Source organism: Ambystoma mexicanum, chromosome 9, assembly GCF_040938575.1.
Source record: "Ambystoma mexicanum isolate Mex_15411 chromosome 9, UKY_AmexF1_1, whole genome shotgun sequence".
NCBI lineage: Eukaryota > Metazoa > Chordata > Amphibia > Caudata > Ambystomatidae > Ambystoma > Ambystoma mexicanum.
Genome location: NC_090931.1, coordinates 1,347,878,524 through 1,347,898,440, shown reverse-complemented (window position 1 = coordinate 1,347,898,440; position 19,917 = coordinate 1,347,878,524).

Below are 19,917 nucleotides of genomic sequence, written 5' to 3'. Positions count from 1 at the left end.
TGTGTATGACCCGTCACAGGGGTGATGTTATATATGGGTACGAAGCATCGAGCACTGATTGTCTGTTTGTAGAGTAGTTTGTTGCTATGGGGCATGTTTTGTGTTGTGTTTTCGTGTAATTGGCACATACAGGTTGTTGACTGTGTCTCTCTTTGCAGCATTGGAGTGCTCCTGTAACCGGCCCTGAGAGTGCGCAGGCAGGAGGCCAGCACTCAAAACCAGAGCTAAGTGTCTTGTTGTTTTCTTTACAAACTGCCCTGCATAGGCTTGCTGGGGAGTGTACTGATGCACGGATGTATGTGTGGTCCTATTTGGTATGTTTTTTTCCCTAATCACCCGTGATCCTATGCAATTATGAAACCTGTACCCTCTACCCGGTGTTCCTGCTTCCCGTGCCTATCCAAGCAACGTTCCCTGACCCTCTTTCCCCACTGGGGTTGCGGATGCCTGTGTAAGCCCCGAACTTGCAGGCGCCAAAACCCTAGAGGGGGTGGTTGATTCGTACCACTCCTGAGCCTGGACTACAGAATGTCATGACAATGATGTCCAAGTTTGTTTGGATTGTGTATGTGTTCATGCAGGTTGTACATTTTTGTGCATTCCCTAGTTTCATGTGTCATTCCTCCTCCCCTCACCTGCCACTCATTCCAGTCATCCAGTGTGTCTACACCTGTCCCGACTGCATATCCCTGAACCTCATTCCCCACCATGATCTCAGGGGCCTGTGTGAGTTTGACCTTGCAGGCACCCGGGACATGGTGTGGGTGGTTGTTTCATGAGACTCCCGCGCCTGTACAGGGGACCTGTGACAGTACACATCCATTCATTGTGCATCATCCTATGTCATGTACCACACATGTCTCACATCCTGTCGTGACATTGTTCTGCTGTGCTACCTTGGTTGTTGCATCATTGTGGTAGTACTTGGCGTTTGTGAGGTACTGCTACGTCAAGTCATCTACTGGAGGGTGTTTGGGTTCGTTTTCATGCCTTGGATTTTGTGATTTTGTAAATGAGTGTGGATTCTGAGGGTTCAGGCATCTTTTTACACACAAGGTGGGAGATGGACACGAAGGGTAAAGGTGATCCTGTGGCCAGGTGGAAATGAGGGTTGGAGGCTCCATGACCCAGGTGCAGTTGTTCAGCGGGTCATGGTCATTTGCGCGGAGGGGGGGGTTGTTGTTGATAGTTGCATTGCCCTGCAGTGTGATGGGAACTCTGACATTGTAATGTTGTTGTACTATGTACATGTTGTGTTCTGCTGATCAATGCCTGTTCATGTGTTGTGTTTTCCTTTCAGGTGCGAGGGGATAGTTGTGGTTTGACATGCTGGGGTGTACACATGGTGGATGTTCACATGTGATGTGTAGGGAACACTGATGGTCACTTGAGTGCACATGCATATGTGGAGTGCATGTCCCTGCAGAACCACACACTTGCACTCGGATGCACTCCATGTACTCCCACCCTTGCATATCCACGTGTACACTGTTTGCCTTCTGGTGCCCACTGTGTCCCGGCAGCACATGTTCTGTGACCGATTATGGTTCCAGTACATGCCAAATTTGATGTTTGATGTAGTCTGTCACTTAGATGTGATGCTCAGGGTGTGCATCACACGCAATGGCTGTTCACTGTGCTGTGCGCTGAGCAGTGTGATGCAGGAGTGGGACACTGCACACATGAGCTGCAGTGTTGATTTTGCAATGCATAATGTGCATATAGACAGGCATTCATTGTGATGTTACGTCTACGACTGTTGCAATGCATTTGGAAACGACTTATTTTGGGTGGGACATTTTGTTGGTCTGTCATTTCATCTGATTCCGGGTCAGGCATCATTGTCCGATGCCACTGTACATTTAGGACATGGCAATGTGTACCTTATTGTTACTGCGTCAGTGTATGGGTATTGCTTGCCATGTCATGTTGATGTTTGGGAGGGTATGAGTGACATGACAGTGATGGCCATGGCCTGTTTTGCAGGTGTGTGTGATGCACACCTTGCATGTCCAGGTCATCCGCTTCTCAGAGCAACTAGCTGGGGGTATGTTTCTCTCCGCAGCAGGGCCCTCCCCCTGGAACAGACTTCCTGGCTGACTTGAACTTGAGGGGAACCATCTCCAGTTCTGGAAGCACCTCAAGACCTTCCTCTTTGCTTCTGCTTACTCTCTGCCTGTCCCTTGCAGAATTCTTCACTGGAACTGCACAGGAGCTGCTACTGGGACACTCTCACCAACCTCGGTCCCTGGCCCAGCCACTGTCCACTTGCACTGCCACCCTGGCAACCCCTGCACTGCAGTACTGTCTCTCTATCCCTACAGCCCTCCCTTCCCAGCACTTGTCTGCACTTATCTTTGCAGTTGCCACCAGGCGACCTATGTATTATTCTTTTGGCCTACTTCCCCTGTACTGGACTCCCCCCCACCCTTCCCCTTGCACTTTTCCCTTCCCCCTACCCCTGCACTTGCACAATCTCAATGACACCTGGCCTAGTAGTACCGTTCTCTGTGTTCCCTTGTTCCCCCCCTGCCTCATTGGGCCTTGGAATACTTGTGTATGGCCCATGTCATGTCACATGTCATATGTGTGCATTTTGGTTGCACAGGATAGCTTGTGTTTAAGTAGCTAGGGATGCAGACGATGTGGCACTTCCATGGCAACTATCTCAGGGTGGTAGGGTTGTGACAGTTGACTGTCACTTTGTCATCATCGATTGTCACCTGGTATGTGCCAGGCCTGTGTGCACTCCGCAGGGGTGGGAGTTTAGGTGAAAAATGTGGCCACAAGCTGGGTCCGGGCTTCCTCGCCACGTGCCCTGTCCCCTCCCATGGGCAGCGCCTGTGCCTGTGGTTGGGGATGTGGGGGCACCACCATGTCCACCGGGACGCCCTGCCGTGTTGCAACATTGTGCAGGACACATGCTGCCACAATGATCCTGCACACTACTGGTGGTGCATAGAGTAGTTGCCCACCAGAGCGGTCAAGGGAGCGGAAACGTGACTTGAGCACTCCGAATGTGTGCTCCACTATGCCCCTGGTTGCAATATGGGCGGCGTTGTATCTTACCTGGGGTGGTGTGGTGGGGTTCCGGATTGGCGTCATCATGTGGTTGCTCAGAGGGTAGGCACTGTCCCCTGGGGAGGTGATAATAATTGAGATTATTAGGGTTGGGATATTTGTCTGTGTGTGACTTGCATGCATGTGCAAGGGCATTTGTACTGACCTAGGAGCCATGTGTCGCCATGCTGCCCAGCTTCCAGGGCCCGGCTCAGGGCGGACATTCTGTATATGAAACTGTCATGGGTGGAGCCAGGGTAGTTTGCATAGACAGAGGTGATGATTCCCTTTGCATCGCATACCACCTGTACATTGATGGAATGCCAGTGCTTGCGGTTTCGGTAGATGTGCTCAGTGGCCCTAGGTGGACGTAGGGCCACATGGGTGCAATCTATGGCACCGAGCACTTTGGGGAAGTGTGCCACCCTGAAAAAATCCAGGACAAGGGCCTGCCTTTCTGCGGGTGTTCTGGGCATGTATATGTGCCTGCGGACTGAGGGGCGCGCTGTCATGATTGCCAGTACCTGGTGTAGGCAGCGTGACTGCGTGGCCTGTGAGACCCCCCCCACTATGACAGTGGTCCGCTGAAACGACCCAGTGGCCAAAAAATGCAAGACATTGAGCAGCTTCTCCAAGGGGCTCAATGCTTGGGAGCAAAGGGTGGGGGATGTGAGGTCATCTTCCCACTCCCTGACCAGGTCTAGGATGATATGGGGTGGAAACCTATACCTGCCGTAGACCTGGTCGTCAGGCATCCCAAAAAGGCTTGTCCGTGGTGCAAAAATGCGTGCCCTGGCTATTCTCCTCCTCCTGCGGTGTCCCACAATCAGTGCAGCAACAAATGGGGCATTCATCGTCGCTGTATATACGCGTTTGTTGTTTGCGCGCACTTTTATGCTGTGCGCGGGCGCGGGACGCCTCCGTGTGGGCGGACTCGTTGGGTTCCCGTATTCGGGTGTCATCGCGTGTGATCGGAGGGGAGCGAGCGTACACGCGATTGGCCTGGGTACGTGTGTTTCGGGGTGCGCGGGTAGTTCCACACGCCATTGGCCTGGGTACGTGTGTTTCGGGGTGCGCGGGTAGTTCCACACGCCATTGGCCTGGGTACGTGTGTTTCGGGGTGCGCGGGTAGTTCCACACGCCATTGGCCTGGGTACGTGTGTTTCGGGGTGCGTGGGTAGTTCCACACGCCATTGGCCTGGGTACGTGACGCCATTGGCCTGGGTACGTGTGTTCCGGGGTGCCGTGAACTTTCACACGCGATTGGCTGAAATCCACGTGTGTTCTGTCATCACGTGCAATGAGGGATACTCCCTCGCACGTCACGTCACAGACGCGCTCACGCGCTGAGGGCCTTTGGTCCAATGAAAATGCGTATGCGTGCAGACGCGCTTACGCACTAAGGGCCTTTCCTCGAATTACACGCTGACGTGCAGAATTTTCACGTGCCAAATCACTCCGTATCAAGCTGGCCACGCGTAAGCACACGGAAGACCACGCTCCTGCCCAGAAGGCCGAACTACTGCCCCCCAGAGCCCCGAGCACGCTCCCACCTGCCATCTGCTGCTGCCTGACTGCCTGCTGCCCACGTGCCCTGCCATTTGCTGCCTGCACATCAGCCAGGGGTGCTGTTGGTGTGACCACCCCTGCTGGAACCAAAGACTCCCGACTGGGATTCCATCGCTCCACAGCCCAGCCCCAGGACCCAGTTGCCCACCCACTCCTGCCTCTGGGGTTGTCATGTCGGGGCAAACTCCATCTGTGACCACTGACAACCCCCGGCCAGAGAGGCAGAGGGGCACCAGCTTCAGTGCCACCGAAGTTGGTGTCCTGGTGGAGCAAGTCCTGGGGCAGTATGATGCCCTCTTCGGAAGTTCCCGCGCCGACAAGGAAGGACGGACTCGGATCTGGACTGACATCGTGACTGCCATCAACGCGGAGGGGGTGGCAGTCCGCGACTTCCAACATGTCAAGAAGCGCTGGGAGGACTTCAGGTCCAGGACCCTGAACAAGGCCCGGCGCCTCTTGAAGGCAGCGGATGCCAAGGGGCGCCGGGGCCACGTGTCGGAAGAACAGATGGGGGTCCTGGAACACATATCCCCAGCGCTCCACGTCCAGGTCCTTGAGAGGCAGACCCGTCTGGAGTCGAGCGGTGAGTGTACATGCATCCTGATTGTGAGCAGTGCGTGTGGTGATTGTTCAGTAGTGTGCAGGTTGCACATCTGTTTGTATGGGGTCGAGTATGGGTGCGGGTGTACAGGTCCGTGGGGCTGACACATGCGAGGGCTGTAATGTGTGAGACATGGATGGTGCCTGTGTGTGTGGGCTTGCATGCCAAATGCAGTTGTGTGGGCACACAAGTTTGTATGAATGTGTATGTGAGTAGACATGTCCGTGATGTCACGCATGTATGTTGTTTTCAGCTGCATGTATCAGCGCTGTGTACATGTGCATGTGTGTGTATTTGACAAGGGTGCAACAGTGATGCAACATGGATGCATGTGACAGCGGTATGTGGAAGCCTGATGGGCAGATGTGACATGGATGCCCGTCTGAACACTGCGACACTTGCCAGAGGTGTACACATGCATGCAAGTGTGGTGGTGTGTGTACATGTGTGGTGCACTTCCTGTGTTGCATGTGATGTCTGGCTCACCTTTGGCTGCTCATGCTGTTGTATGTGTATGGATGGTGTTGGCAGTTGCGATATGGCTGTGGTATGGCTCGTGTGTGCGAGTTGTAATGACATGTGTGTTGGGGATCGTGATGACATGTCTGAGGTTTGCCAATGCCACTCATGTACAACTGTCATGTGTGTATGTGTCCATTGTACATTGCTCTGATGCGTGTGTTTTGTTTCTCCCTGTCTGCAGCGTCAACTGATGAAGAGGGCGGAGAAGGTGCTGTGGAGCACAGCAGCGGGGATCCCACCGCCAGCCGGAGACGCAAGGCCCGGCTCCCCTCCCATGTTGTCATCTCGTCGGGGAGTGAGGAGTCCGGTGCCGCGTCCCAGGCCGCAGCTGCCGGGGGGAGGTCCAAGAGGCGGAGGTTGCAGTTGGACTCCTCGGCAGCAGAAGGGGCAGCTGGGACCCCACAGGGCCCAACGGGGGAAGATGGCACAGAGTCATCCAGGTTGGTGGGGGGTTTGGTGGAGGAGGAGGCCGTGCAAGCACCAGAGACGGGGTCTGGGGGTGGGGATCCCACTGGTGCTAGTGGTGCAGTGCAGGACCAGGGACAGGAGGCAGCACAGGCCGCCGCGGAGGTGCCTGTGTGCAATCCTGTCCCTGATCCTGTCCCTGCATCATCTTGCACCAGCAGGGATGCCTATGTCCAGACCAGTTTTCAGGCAGGGGATGAGCTGACGTCAACTGGCCTTCCTCTGCCTGCGGACGTGGCTATCCAGGCCCGGGTTGAGCCTGTCCTGGCTGGTGTGGCGTTGCGTCAACGGGCCATGCGAGGTGACCTGCAGTCTTTTCATGAAGAGACTGCACGTCATCTCGAATGGCTCGTTGACCACGTCAGCCTGCTGGGACAGGTCACCCAGGCCGGATTCCTCCGTCTGATGGGGCTTGCCACGACCCCCTCCTCAGCTGGACCCCCTACGCGCCAGTCGTCCTCTGTGCCATCTTCCCACCCATCAGTCACCTGGGTGCCCTGTGGAGCTGCCTCTGACGGTGCGGCCAGGCTGGTGGAGGAGGCATCCCTGCCACAGTCGGGAGTCGGACGTCCAGCAGGGGTGGCCACGTCAACGACTGCACCCCAGCCGGCGGAGGATGTGCAGGCAGCAGGAGGCAGTGCAGGGGCAGAGGCACAGCAGCAGCAGCACCATGGTGGGAGCCATGAAGGCTCGGGGCCTTCGACATCGGAGGGGCAGGCATCGGCCGGAGGGCAGGAGGACCCAGGACAAAAAGTGTCTTCCGTGTGGCAGCGGTTGGGCCACGCCATAGATGCGGAGCGGCAGCGGGCGGAAGAGGCACGGCTCTCAATGGTCAGGGCGGAGAACTCCATGCAGAGGGCCCTGAGGCGGGCCGAGTGCCTCGAGGCAATCCGCAGGGGTTTGGAGGTGGACACGTCGACGGCCCTGCGGACCCTCGGGGCCATGGAGGAGGACCGCCTCCGGGACATTGAGGAGGAGTTCGATGATGCCCTGGCCCGGCACATCCAGAAGTGAGCCGTGGAACTAGCCCGCTGCCCTTGTACATAGTTATGTAGGTAGTGTTAGGTTTCATTTTTGTTTTTGTTTCATTTGGACCTTTTGGACATTGGCCACATTTTTGTATATATTTTTTTTATTAGTTAGTGTAGTTAGATAGGTTTCCTTTATTTTGTTGGGATAATGGACCCTGGCTTCTTGCATTGTACATAGTTGTAGACTTGTACATACTTTCTTTTTTAACATTCTCCATGGATCAATGGCTTTTATTTTTATTTCCCATTGGATTTTGTTTTGTGGACATTGACTTTGTACAACATTACTTTGGATTTCAATATATTTTTATTTTTTTTATTTTGAACGGACATGCTTCTTTTCATTTTTTTACATTCACATTTCTGTTTCTTCATTTTTGATTCTATTCATGTTTCCTTTAATACATTATTTTTTTGTTGAACTTCAATGTGTGGTATCTCATTGTTTTCATGCATTTCATGTTATGTGTTTTGAGATTCACTGACACCCATTGGGTGTATGTGAGGGACATGTGTTTGTTTCGGAACTTCCAATTGGTGTTCTGTGATGTGATTGCAAATTATGAGTGGGTGGATGCAATACTCGGGTGGGTGTTTTGCATTTGGGGGCTGACCATAGAGACCAGGGTTCTGGATTGTGATGACATGTTGGGTGGGGAACATGAGTTGGACATGGGTGGGGGCCTGGTGGAGGCTGCCCCTGCACTGCTGGGGGGTGGGGGTGCAAGGGGACATGAGTGGGACATGGTTGGGGGCCTGCTGGCAGGTGCCCCACAGTGCGGGGGGTGGGGGTGCAGGGGGACATGAGTGGGGGCCTGCTGGGGGGTGGGGGTGCAAGGGGACATGGTTGGGGGCCTGCTGGCAGGTGCCCCACAGTGCTGGGGGGTGGGGGTGCAGGGGGACATGAGTGGGGGCCTGCTGGGGGGTGGGGGTGCAAGGGGACATGAGTGGGACATGGTTGGGGGCCTGCTGGCAGGTGCCCCACAGTGCTGGGGGGTGGGGGTGCAGGGGGACATGGTTGGGGGCCTGCTGGGGGGTGGGGGTGCAAGGGGACATGGTTGTGGGCCTGCTGGCAGGTGCCCCACAGTGGCCTGCTGGGGGGTGGGGGTGCAAGGGGACATGGTTGGGGGCCTGCTGGCAGGTGCCCCACAGTGCTGGGGGGTGAGGGTGCAAGGGGACATGAGTGGGGGCCTGCTGGGGGGTGGGGGTGCAAGGGGACATGAGTGGGACATGGTTGGGGGCCTGCTGGCAGGTGCCCCACAGTGCTGGGGGGTGGGGGTGCAGGGGGACATGAGTGGGGGCCTGCTGGGGGGTGGGGGTGCAAGGGGACATGGTTGGGGGCCTGCTGGCAGGTGCCCCACAGTGCTGGGGGGTGGGGGTGCAGGGGGACATGAGTGGGGGCCTGCTGGGGGGTGGGGGTGCAAGGGGACATGAGTGGGACATGGTTGGGGGCCTGCTGGCAGGTGCCCCACAGTGCTGGGGGGTGGGGGTGCAAGGGGACATGAGTGGGGGCCTGCTGGGGGGTGGGGGTGCAAGGGGACATGGTTGGGGGCCTGCTGGCAGGTGCCCCACAGTACTGGGGGGTGGGGGTGCAAGGGGACATGAGTGGGACATGGTTGGGGGCCTGGTGGCAGGTGCCCCACAGTGCTGGGGGGTGGGGGTGCAAGGGGACATGAGTGGGGGCCTGCTGGGGGGTGGGGGTGCAAGGGGACATGAGTGGGACATGGTTGGGGGCCTGCTGGCAGGTGCCCCACAGTGCTGGGGGGTGGGGGTGCAGGGGGACATGAGTGGGGGCCTGCTGGGGGGTGGGGGTGCAAGGGGACATGGTTGGGGGCCTGCTGGCAGGTGCCCCACAGTGCTGGGGGTTGGGGGTGCAGGGGGACATGAGTGGGGGCCTGCTGAGGGGTGGGGGTGCAAGGGGACATGAGTGGGGGCCTGGTGGAGGCTGCCCCTGGTGACTGGGGGGCGGGGGTGGTGGGAGACATGGGTGGGGGCCTGGTGGAGGCTGCCCCTTCACTGCTGGGGGGTGGGGGTGCTGGGAGACATGGGTGGGGGCCTGCTGGGGGGTGGGGGTGCTGGGAGACATGGGTGGGGGCCTGGTGGAGGCTGCCCCTGGTGACTGGAGGGGTGGGGGTGGTGGGAGACATGGGTGGGGGCCTGGTGGAGGCTGCCCCTGGTGACTGGAGGGGTGGGGGTGGTGGGAGACATGGGTGGGGGCCTTGTGGAGGCTGCCCCTGGTGACTGGAGGGGTGGGGGTGGTGTGAGACATGGGTGGGGGCCTGGTGGAGGCTGCCCCTGGTGACTGGAGGGGTGGGGGTGGTGGGAGACATGGGTGGGGGCCTGGTGGAGGCTGCCCCTGGTGACTGGGGGGGTGGGGGTGCTGGGAGACATGGGTGGGGGCCTGGTGGAGGCTGCCCCTGGTGACTGGAGGGGTGGGGGTGGTGGGAGACATGGGTGGGGGCCTTGTGGAGGCTGCCCCTGGTGACTGGAGGGGTTTGGGTGGTGGGAGACATGGGTGGGGGCCTGGTGGAGGCTGCCCCTGCACTGCTGGGGGGTGGGGGTGCTGGGAGACATGGGTTGGACATGGGTGGGGGCCTGGTGGAGGCTGCCCCTGCACTGCTGGGGGGTGGGGGTGCTGGGAGACATGGGTGGGGGCCTGGTGGAGGCTGCCCCTGGTGACTGGGAGGGTGGGGGTGGTGGGAGACATGGGTGGGGGCCTGGTGGAGGCTGCCCCTGGTGACTGGAGGGGTGGGGGTGGTGGGAGACATGGGTGGGGGCCTTGTGGAGGCTGCCCCTGGTGACTGGAGGGGTGGGGGTGGTGGGAGACATGGGTGGGGGCCTTGTGGAGGCTGCCCCTGGTGACTGGAGGGGTGGGGGTGGTGTGAGACATGGGTGGGGGCCTTGTGGAGGCTGCCCCTGGTGACTGGGGGGTGGGGGTGGTGGGAGACATGGGTGGGGGCCTGGTGGAGGCTGCCCCTTCACTGCTGGGGGGTGGGGGTGCTGGGAGACATGGGTGGGGGCCTGCTGGGGGGTGGGGGTGCAAGGGGACATGTGGCTTGGCTGGGGGGCATGCCCATGGTGGATGGTCTGCCTGCGGGACATGACCAGGGGTGCAGGGTAGTCCCCTGTGGTGTGGGCTGCCTGCAGAGGTCGTGGAGGGGGTAGAGGGGAGACCTGGGAGGACCCACACTGGCAATTCACCTCTTCAACTTCCCGCACACCTACGTAATACACTGCCCCACTCGCACAGGCCCAATCGCGTGTAGGATTTCTCGCGCACCCCTGAAATCCACGTACCCAGGCCAATCGCGTGTAGATTTTCTCGCGCACCCCTGAAATCCACGTACCCAGGCCAATCGCGTGTAGATTTTCTCGTGCACCCCTGAAATCCACGTACCCAGGCCAATCGCGTGTAGAATTTCTCGCGCACCCCTGAAATCCACGTACCCAGCCCAATCGCGTGTAGAATTTCTCGCGCACCCCTGAAATCCACGTACCCAGGCCAATCGCGTGTAGAATTTCTCGCGCACCCCTGAAATCCACGTACCCAGGCCAATCGCGTGTAGAATTTCTCGCACACCCCTGAAATCCACGTACCCAGCCCAATCGCGTGTAGAATTTCTCGCGCACCTCTGAAATCCACGTACCCAGGCCTATCGCGTGTAGAATTTCTCGCGCACCCCTGAAATCCACGTACCCAGGCCAATCGCGTGTAGAATTTCTCGCGCACCCCTGAAATCCACGTACCCAGGCCAATCGCGTGTAGAATTTCTCGCGCACCCCTGAAATCCACGTACCCAGCCCAATCGGGTGTAGAATTTCTCGCGCACCCCTGTAATACACGTACCCAGGCCAATCGCGTGTAGAATTTCTCGCGCACCCCTGAAATCCACGTACCCAGCCCAATCGCGTGTAGATTTTCTCGCGCACCCCTGTAATACACGTACCCAGGCCAATCGCGTGTAGAATTTCTCGCGCACCCCTGAAATCCACGTACCCAGGCCAATCGCGTGTAGATTTTCTCGCGCACCCCTGTAATACACGTACCCAGGCCTATCGCGTGTGGGGACACTCGCACACCCCTGAAATACACGCTCCCCGCTCTGCGTTTGCTGCTGCCCTTTGCGCTGGATTGGGGATTTTGATGGCTTTTCCCTGCGCAAGGGGCGTTCTTGGGGGCGTAACTGACGCTGCTGCAGGGTCGCTGCGCCACTCTGCGCCACGGCTGGTTGTGGATGTTGGAATCCATGAATACGCTGTGCACCTGAATGTGTTTCGGCGCACGCGGCTGGCGCAGACTACCGCAGGCGCACACTGTGCGCCAGCCGCGTGCGCCACTTGTGCGCCGAATTCTATGAATTGGCCCCTTAATCAGTTCCAAAGACCAGGCTGGCATGAAAACTACTATGTGTACTGCGCTGTGCAGAGCTACACTGCTCTCGAGCTAGGTCTGCACTTTCAACATCACAATACAAATATATTATTTGTCTTTTGACAATTGAATGAGCAGCTCATGATGGAACCATGGAGTTTCAATCTCCATATCCCCACCCTGGTTCCTGATTAGGCTGTAAACCTTTTCTCGTCTACATCCACCAGAGTGTAAAGAGGACCGGAGAACAGCACAGATGCACGGGCTGTGCCAGGTCGGCTGCTTTGTTGAAGGGACACTACTCAAAACGGCTGCATGATAAACGCAGCCCAGTGTTTTAACCTTGCACCATCAATACACTGTAGAGCACATACACTTTGAACAAGCCAGACATATGCATATGGGACTGATTTATTAAGCTAAATAAGTAGCTTAGGTAACACTAAATTCACTAAGGTAAAAAAAAAAGGTGGTAGTCAATAAAATGACTCAGGTACTTACTTGCGCTTCTTATTTAGCTCAATAAATCAGACCCGCACATATATTTGTATTGGGCTGATTAACTAAGCTAAATAAAATAGGCTAAGTAAAACCCTATGTATTAAGCTAAAGCATCTTATTTAGCTCAGTAACACAGCCACCTACATGTTTTACTGTGGACACATTCCTGCAGTCTTGCTTCTCATTGATCTAAAGCAATACAATTATAATCCACCAGATTATTTGAGTAAAGGCACAAAGAGGCACTTGCTGTCTGCAACGATTACAGTGCATGCCAGTGGTGGGGTCAAGCCGAATGCAAACCTCTAGGATGTGGTCTGCCAAGGTGCACTGCTATTGAATGTGTCCTTTGTGTGCCTTATGTTGCTTTGGAATTCTCTTGTTAAGCTGCGCCAGTAAGGGCTCTGGCGATGGCTGCTGCACAAGAGCATGTTCAAGTACAAAAGCAACAGGGGCTTTGGCACCATTTTTCTGTATGGCTGACATTATTAATGAACATATTATTCAAGTACAGCGGATGCTTAATTTAATCTATGCAGACGATGACATGACCAACTCTGGGCGGAAATTTGCTAGTCGGAATATGTGCAGCTTTCTTTACTGAGATGTACAGGCACCCCACTTGCCATTTCAGGTTCTAGTGGGACCAGCCTACTCTCTGTAATGTTATGTTTGCCTATGCACACCAGAGTCCCCATATTCACAAGGGCAACAGTGCATGTGTAGCTTGCATCCATTTCCCAACAGCTATTCCTCCTCTGTACTTGAAAAGCATCAACAATACACTTTAGAATTGATTACCAGTGCTGCGCCGACACAAGGCTTCTTGATTACAATCAGCATGCAAGCGCAAGGCTAAGGTTTGGTATTGCAATTAACAGGTGTTGACAACTAATGCCACTTTCGCTATCAACATCTTCCAATGAAACCTAGCGGGAACCTAGCGAGCCATTGGATTAGGTATGTGTTATGTTCACATTACATGAAAAGCAATGCTTAGTCCTTTTACCACCTAAAGGGTTGCATGCAATTATAATTAATGAAATAATATCTAATGAAAAAATAACAAAAAGAAAATAACGTATTCCCAATTAACTAATTCATTTTTCGATTGTTTTTGGGGGTTCCCTTTAGAGTCCCCCTTTTTTAATAATTCTTTCCCCCACCCACAAAACCACTATTCCCTCTCACAACCCCATTTTTTTTTTTTTTTAAATGAGCTATTTTGGTATTAGTTGTTTGTTCGTTTGTTATTTTTTCATTAGTTGATTTGTATTCCATATAATCACTGCATACCCCTTAAAGAAATCCTAACAGGTACACCGGTGCAAAATACCAATAACCCCCAATCTCTCCTGAAACCACATTTTCTTGCATCACTGATACACGTCCATATCTTACCATCCATCATTCCAAGTGTAAGACTTTCCGTGACCTGCCAGTCTTCCTTACAACTAGTAACAACCATTCCTCTATTCCCAAGCTGGCCTTATGCTTCCTCATTTCCAATCATAGCATTCTGCCCCTTACCAGCATGGACCTTCCAACTGCAGTATCTTTCCATCTTTCTTCCTTCGGGCTTTTAGGTTCCTAGTAATGATCATTATACTCTCAATTGCTTTTGTAAGTGGCTCCAATCAAGCAATCCCATTAAGTCAGTGCCTTGTCTGGGATGCCCAAGGGAAGCCCTTATTTATGTATTTTTATGGCAAGTTATAATCTGGATGATGAACCCTTGTATAACACCCCTCTCTTAGAATCCCCCTTGACCTCACTGAGCCAAGAAGTAGGCTTGTTTTGCAAATTTAAAAGGTTTATTTGAAAAATTAAACAACAATATATACATATATATATATATCACTTCTATAAATAAATTGATAATGGATAGTACACTTGTGAATCTGAGCAGTAATCAGCAAGAGGTAATCCTACAGTAGCACAGTTCTTGATTACTTAGGAATAGGAACAGAAGAATAAGGTGGGAAAGAATGCTTTATATGGTTCAAGGAAACGCAATGATGAATGAAATGCATTACAGAAAATAACTTCATATGGCTTCAACCAAAGACAATGTAATCACATTTCTTTGACAATTCACTCCCCCCATTTATGCAATATAAGGAGATGGAAAGAGGAGCACACAGTTCTCAGGAATGCAATCAAATACAATACGAAAATCAGTTCCCCCCCAGCAAGCTTAGAGGAAAACAGGTAGAAGTTTGAAACCCAGGCCCAAAATGCTTTGAATGTGATGAGAATGAAGTGAGAAATGTGCTAAAAATGCTTTTAATTCCCTCTAGAGGTTCAGGGTGGGTGATATCTAGTTTATATTAGTTCAGGCTCACTTTAGCAATGCTCTATGAGTAACTAGCAGGTTAAAACGAATTTTAGCAAAGGAAAGCAAGGAGCTGCTGATTTTTACACGTGGCTGGAATTGTGCAAAATGTCAAATCGCTGCAAATTTAATCGCGTGCGTCGAGCGTAATTACGGAGGCCCTATAAGGAGTAGGAAGTCGGTTCTAGGTTCGTTGGAAAGCCTAGAATCTTAGCTTTAAGATAAAAGTTAAATTTCGCTCCGGAGATACGGACGATTTTGTGAAGGTAGTTTTTCGGATTTGAAAGTTAAAAGTTCAAAATGGCAGATGACAATTTTCAGCTTTAAAAAGGACAGAATGACACACACGATTCCTATGAGGTAGTTCTAAATAGGTTAAAATAGTTTTAATTAGATTATTTTACCCTAAGAGATTGGTTTTGGCACAGCGCTAGCTGGGTACTCACACTAGATTTTGGACAGGAATGGGCCTCGTCACGGATCTGGTCAACGGGTTGAACAGGACTTCTGGCGGTTCTGCTCACAGCGTCTGGTCTCTGGTTCTCTCTGGTTCCGGATACAGCACTGCTTTCTGGATACTGCTACAGGTTCTTGCAAAAGTTCTTGGCAAAGAATTCAAACAGCTCGCTGTTGAATAGTTTGGTTGGTTTTGAGGCCTGCTGAAGAGGATTCAGCTTGTGGATTCAGGCCTCTCTGCTACAAATTCTGGAGTTAATTTCTGGTCTCTGGAGATTGATGGATTTGAAGTCTGGATCTCTGGATGTGAAGTCTGAAGTCTCCCGGCAAAGCGTCCCGCAAGAAAGTGGGAAGTGAATCTCCCTACCTGGGTTTCAGTGGCACTTTTTATGTGTTTTGAAAATGGGTGTGTGCCTGGGCCTAGCTAAGCCTGCCCCTCTCACTTGTCATTGGCCAAGCTTTCCTCTCTCCCTTGATTGGGGGGAAGAAATGGAGTGTCAGAGTGATGCTGTAGGTTTTATGGTCAGAGGAACCTCCACTTCTCAAATTGCACACAAATCTATTTCTGACCCAAATACATATTTCCTAGATACATAATTTGTTGAAATTACATGTACATATTACAGATTCCTTATGGTCCATGCTTCTCCGACCCTGATCTTCCTGGGGGCTTGCATTAAAAAATGACAACTTAATTTCGTTTTTAATTGGTTTACCAATTTTAAATCTGTATAAAAAATTACACCAATGTACACCCTCCTTCTACACACATTCCAGCTATTTACTAGGTTTCTAGCGTAAACCCGGTGTCTGTAATATCAATAAATAGCGGGGTTTGGTGCTAGAACACCGTAGAAATTGGAGTTTGGACTCAAATCGTGAGGGCATTTTTCATACTAAGAATCTCAAAGTTGTACATTCCTGTCATTTGGTTACAATAAGTTATAATGTTTCTATAAAATATATATTTACTGCAATAGGAATCCACACTCAAGTCTGGCCCACCCCTTGAAGCTGGGTGGGTCAGGGATCACATGTCTCTGCTCACAGGCAGCTCTCTGTTTACAGTCAACATTCAAAATTAACATACCCCATTCAACGGAAAGGGGCTATTGTCTCTCTCCTCCAGGCTGAAGGGGAAACCCCTCCCTCTCACTCAGAAGGGCCATGTGATATCCTGCCTCCTGTTGTGAGTCTCTGGGGTGTTAAGAGTTCTCAGCCTCTTGGCCTCTGGGAACAGCAGATGGCTAAGATTTGTAATTAACCAACAAGCTTTGAAGTCCCAGTTAGGCTGGATCCTCTTGCACTCCTGAGATCCAGTCCTACTGTCAGAGTTTAGACCGCTAGCGCCAGTTTGTGGACAAAGCTGGTACTGCACCCATTTTTGGGATCTGTCTTGAATTAATGCATTATAATAGAGTGGTCTTTTGCTTGATAGTATAGGACCCTTGCTTAACATTGTTTTGATGGCATCCTCACAGTAGAGTGGTGATGTGGAACCCCCCACAAGAAGGTTGTATCTTTAGAGTGGTCTTGTGCCCATGATTTTAGCAACTTTTTGACATAATAAAAAAACGGATTTTGAACAGAACCACCTTTCTTTGCACTGGTGGGTGGCAGATTAGGTGACCATTTTGGTGTGCGCAAACTGCGCAGTTCTCCTGGATTCTGGCGTAAATGTGGGCGACGACAGCTCATCCCCACATCCACCCAGTCTATTGATTTAGTTTGTTCTGGGATAGAATAATGGGCGGCGACAGCTCATCCCCACATCTACCCAGTGTATTGATTCAACATGGGTCAAAACCCTTGACAAGCCCCCCGCCCGACTGCGCTTTGATTTCTAGTCGAGGCGGAGTCGGGTGCAAAGGATGTTTTGATCCACGCGCTGGTATGTCCGCATCATCTTCTTCCAATTCCGTAGGTGGCACAGTTCAGCATCTTTTCCTCCATCCGGTTGGATCAGTCGGTTCTCCTCGCCTGTCCTGATGGGAATATTGGGTGGTACCCCGGGCCCCTCGGGTCTCGCTCCCAGTCCCCGGTCGTCCTCCTTGGTCAGTCTCCATGGTTTCCTCTCTCCTAGGATGATAAAGCAAATGCGGCAATACCTATTCATAGACATTTTTCCACCACTATTGATCTAGTGGGGCGGCATGTACATTTTATAACTCAAAAGACATAGCATTCTTATTTTGAAAAACAAGATATAATATGAAACATTTTTTTTTTCAAATCATAATATTTTAGAGACTATATATGGGATATTTTAGGATGGAACTGAATTAATCTGGAGTGGTCCCCTCTGGTATTGCAGAGGACTCCTCCATTTGTTGCAGAGTGTGCCTGGGATGGCAACACTTTAGCTGATTAATATGGACCCACTTGTCTTCCCCTTCCGCCAGACTACCTTTGGGGATGCGGATCTTATAGGCTACAGGGGAGATTTTGTCTATATTTTCAAACGGTCCCTTCCACGTAGGCAAACATTTTCGCTGTTTGGCCTGATTTCTTTGGAAATTGTATAGATAGACCCGGTCCCCCACCTCGTATAATTTCCTGGTGGTTTTCAGGTCGTAGTGGGTGTTCATGCTATCAGCTGATCTTTCTAGATTCCGCTGAGCATAGGCAAAAGCATGTTGGAGGTGTTTCCTTAAATTCTCCACATACTCATGAGTTGTGGAGGCATTTATCAACGTTTGCTCTTGGGTTCTGTAGAGCAAATGCTGGGGAAGCACCATCTTGCGTCCGGTCATCAACTCAAATGGTGACATTTTAGTTGCAGATGAAGGGGTAGATCTGAAGGCCATTAGGACCAGAGGTAATCGGATATCCCAACTTTGCCCAGAATCTGCCACAAACTTTTTTAATATGCTCACAATGGTTCGGTTGTATCTCTCTACTGCTCCTGAAGAAGCTGTCCGGTAAGCAATATGTAGCTTCCTTTTGACCCCCAGTATCTCCCACATCTTTGTCATTACCTCGCTGGTGAAATGGCTACCTCTGTCTGACTCAATCCTTTGAGGTAGACCAAAACGGGAAAAGATGTGGTTAATCATCAGGGCAGCTGCTGTTTCTGCCTTGCAGTTTGGGGCCGGGAGACATTCCACCCACTTGGTAAACAAGCATGTAACGGTCAACATGTACTTGTTTCCTCTAGACGAGCGAATTACAGGGCCTACAAAGTCGATTTGCAAATCTGACCATGGCAGTGTCATCCCCCTCTTTTGGAGAGGTGCACGGTGCGTGAGGGATGATGGCTGAAATTGTGCACACACAAGACACCCATTCAAGTATTGGTCGAGGTCCTGCCCCATGTGTGGCCAGTATGCAACCTCTCTTAAGATTTCCAGTGTTGTGTGAAACCCCCTATGACCGGCGGTGACTGCATCATGGGCGTGACTTAACATCAGGCTTCGGAATGAGGTAAGGACCACCCACTGATCATGGCCAGCTTGGGATTTCCTTACCAACAAACCATCTTGGATTCAGAACCTTTTTGGACATTTAATCAACACTCTTAGGTCCTCTTTCCCAATGTAATCGGTATCCGTCAGGGGAAAGTTCTCAGGGTCCTCAATGTGTTGGTAAAACGTAACAATTATTGGATCCCCCTTCTGAGCTGTAATCAAATGAGCATCAGGGGTCTCCTTACTCAATTGTGCAGTTGAAAGATCATTGTGAGCATTTGTCTGGGACCTAGTGAGAGCAGTGACCTGGATTTCCCCCAACAGGGACTCTATTTCTATTAGATCCCCTTAGATGGACCCGGGTTTGGCCAGCTGATCAGCTAAGTCATTTCCAGTTTTGTCTGGTCCCTCTACTTTGGAAATAACCTTGATCTTTTTCCAGTAGATGGTCATCCGATTCGATGTGACCAGATCATCAATATTTTGGATTAGCTTCCCATGTTTCAGGGGTTTGTTATTAGCACATAACATGCCTTTGGTTTTCCAATTGACCAGGTGCTCAACGAACCAGTTCCGTACATAATCCGAATCTGTGATTATGACCACTTTGTGGAGTTGATGTTGGACAGCAGTGAGGATGGCCTGATGCACAGCCATCAATTCTGCCACATGACTACTTCGGGGACCAATTTTGTATCCGGCGGAGGGTTCTGGGGACTCATTCACCCATGCATTCCCTACGCCGGCCACCAGTTCTTTCTCCCCGTTGTTGTCAACATGGTAAGAGCATCCATCCACATAGACAGTGGGCATTCCCTCACGCTTGTCTTCTTCAAAGACTTTATGTGGGGAATTAAGGTATGCCTCCATGTTGTCCTTGATTTTTAGACTTTCGTCCTCGAGACAGTTTTCTCTGGTACAATCATGCAAGTCAGCCAGACCTTGCGCGAGGGGACTCTTCTTGTTTTGGCCATATCTGACCTCCACAGGAAAGCCTTGCATTGACAGAATCCAGGAAGTAATTTAGGAATTACTCACATTTCCGGCCCGGATTCTGTCACTTTGGAGATATTGCAGAGGCTGGTGTGGAGTCTCCACTATGATGTGTTCCCCCTGGATAAACGGGCGGTAATTCTTCAATGCCCACACCGTTGCCAGGAGTGCCTTCTCACAATCGTTGAATTTTTCCTCCACAGAGGATAAAGTTTTGCTGGTATAGGAGATTACTTTATTGACCTTGTCATGCTTTTGCTATTATACTGCCGTCAAGCACGTATTAGAAAACCCTGTCTCCAGGAAGAACTCCTTCTTTCTGACAGGGTAAGCTAGGCAAGGCGCTTGTGAGAGGCTTCTCTTGAGTTGCCTTACTGCCTCGGATTGTTCTGGACCCCATTCCCACTTGACCCCCCCTTCAAGAGATAAATCAGGGGTCTGGTGATCTCTGCGTAGCCCTCAATGAACTTTCTGCTGTAATTAGTCAGTCCAAGGAGGCTCCTTAGTTCCCGCAGAGTTGTGGGATCCTTCAGTTTCTGAAGTGCTTCCACTGTCTTTTCTTGGGGACAGAGACCGTGAGGAGTAATCTCATGCCCCAAGAAATT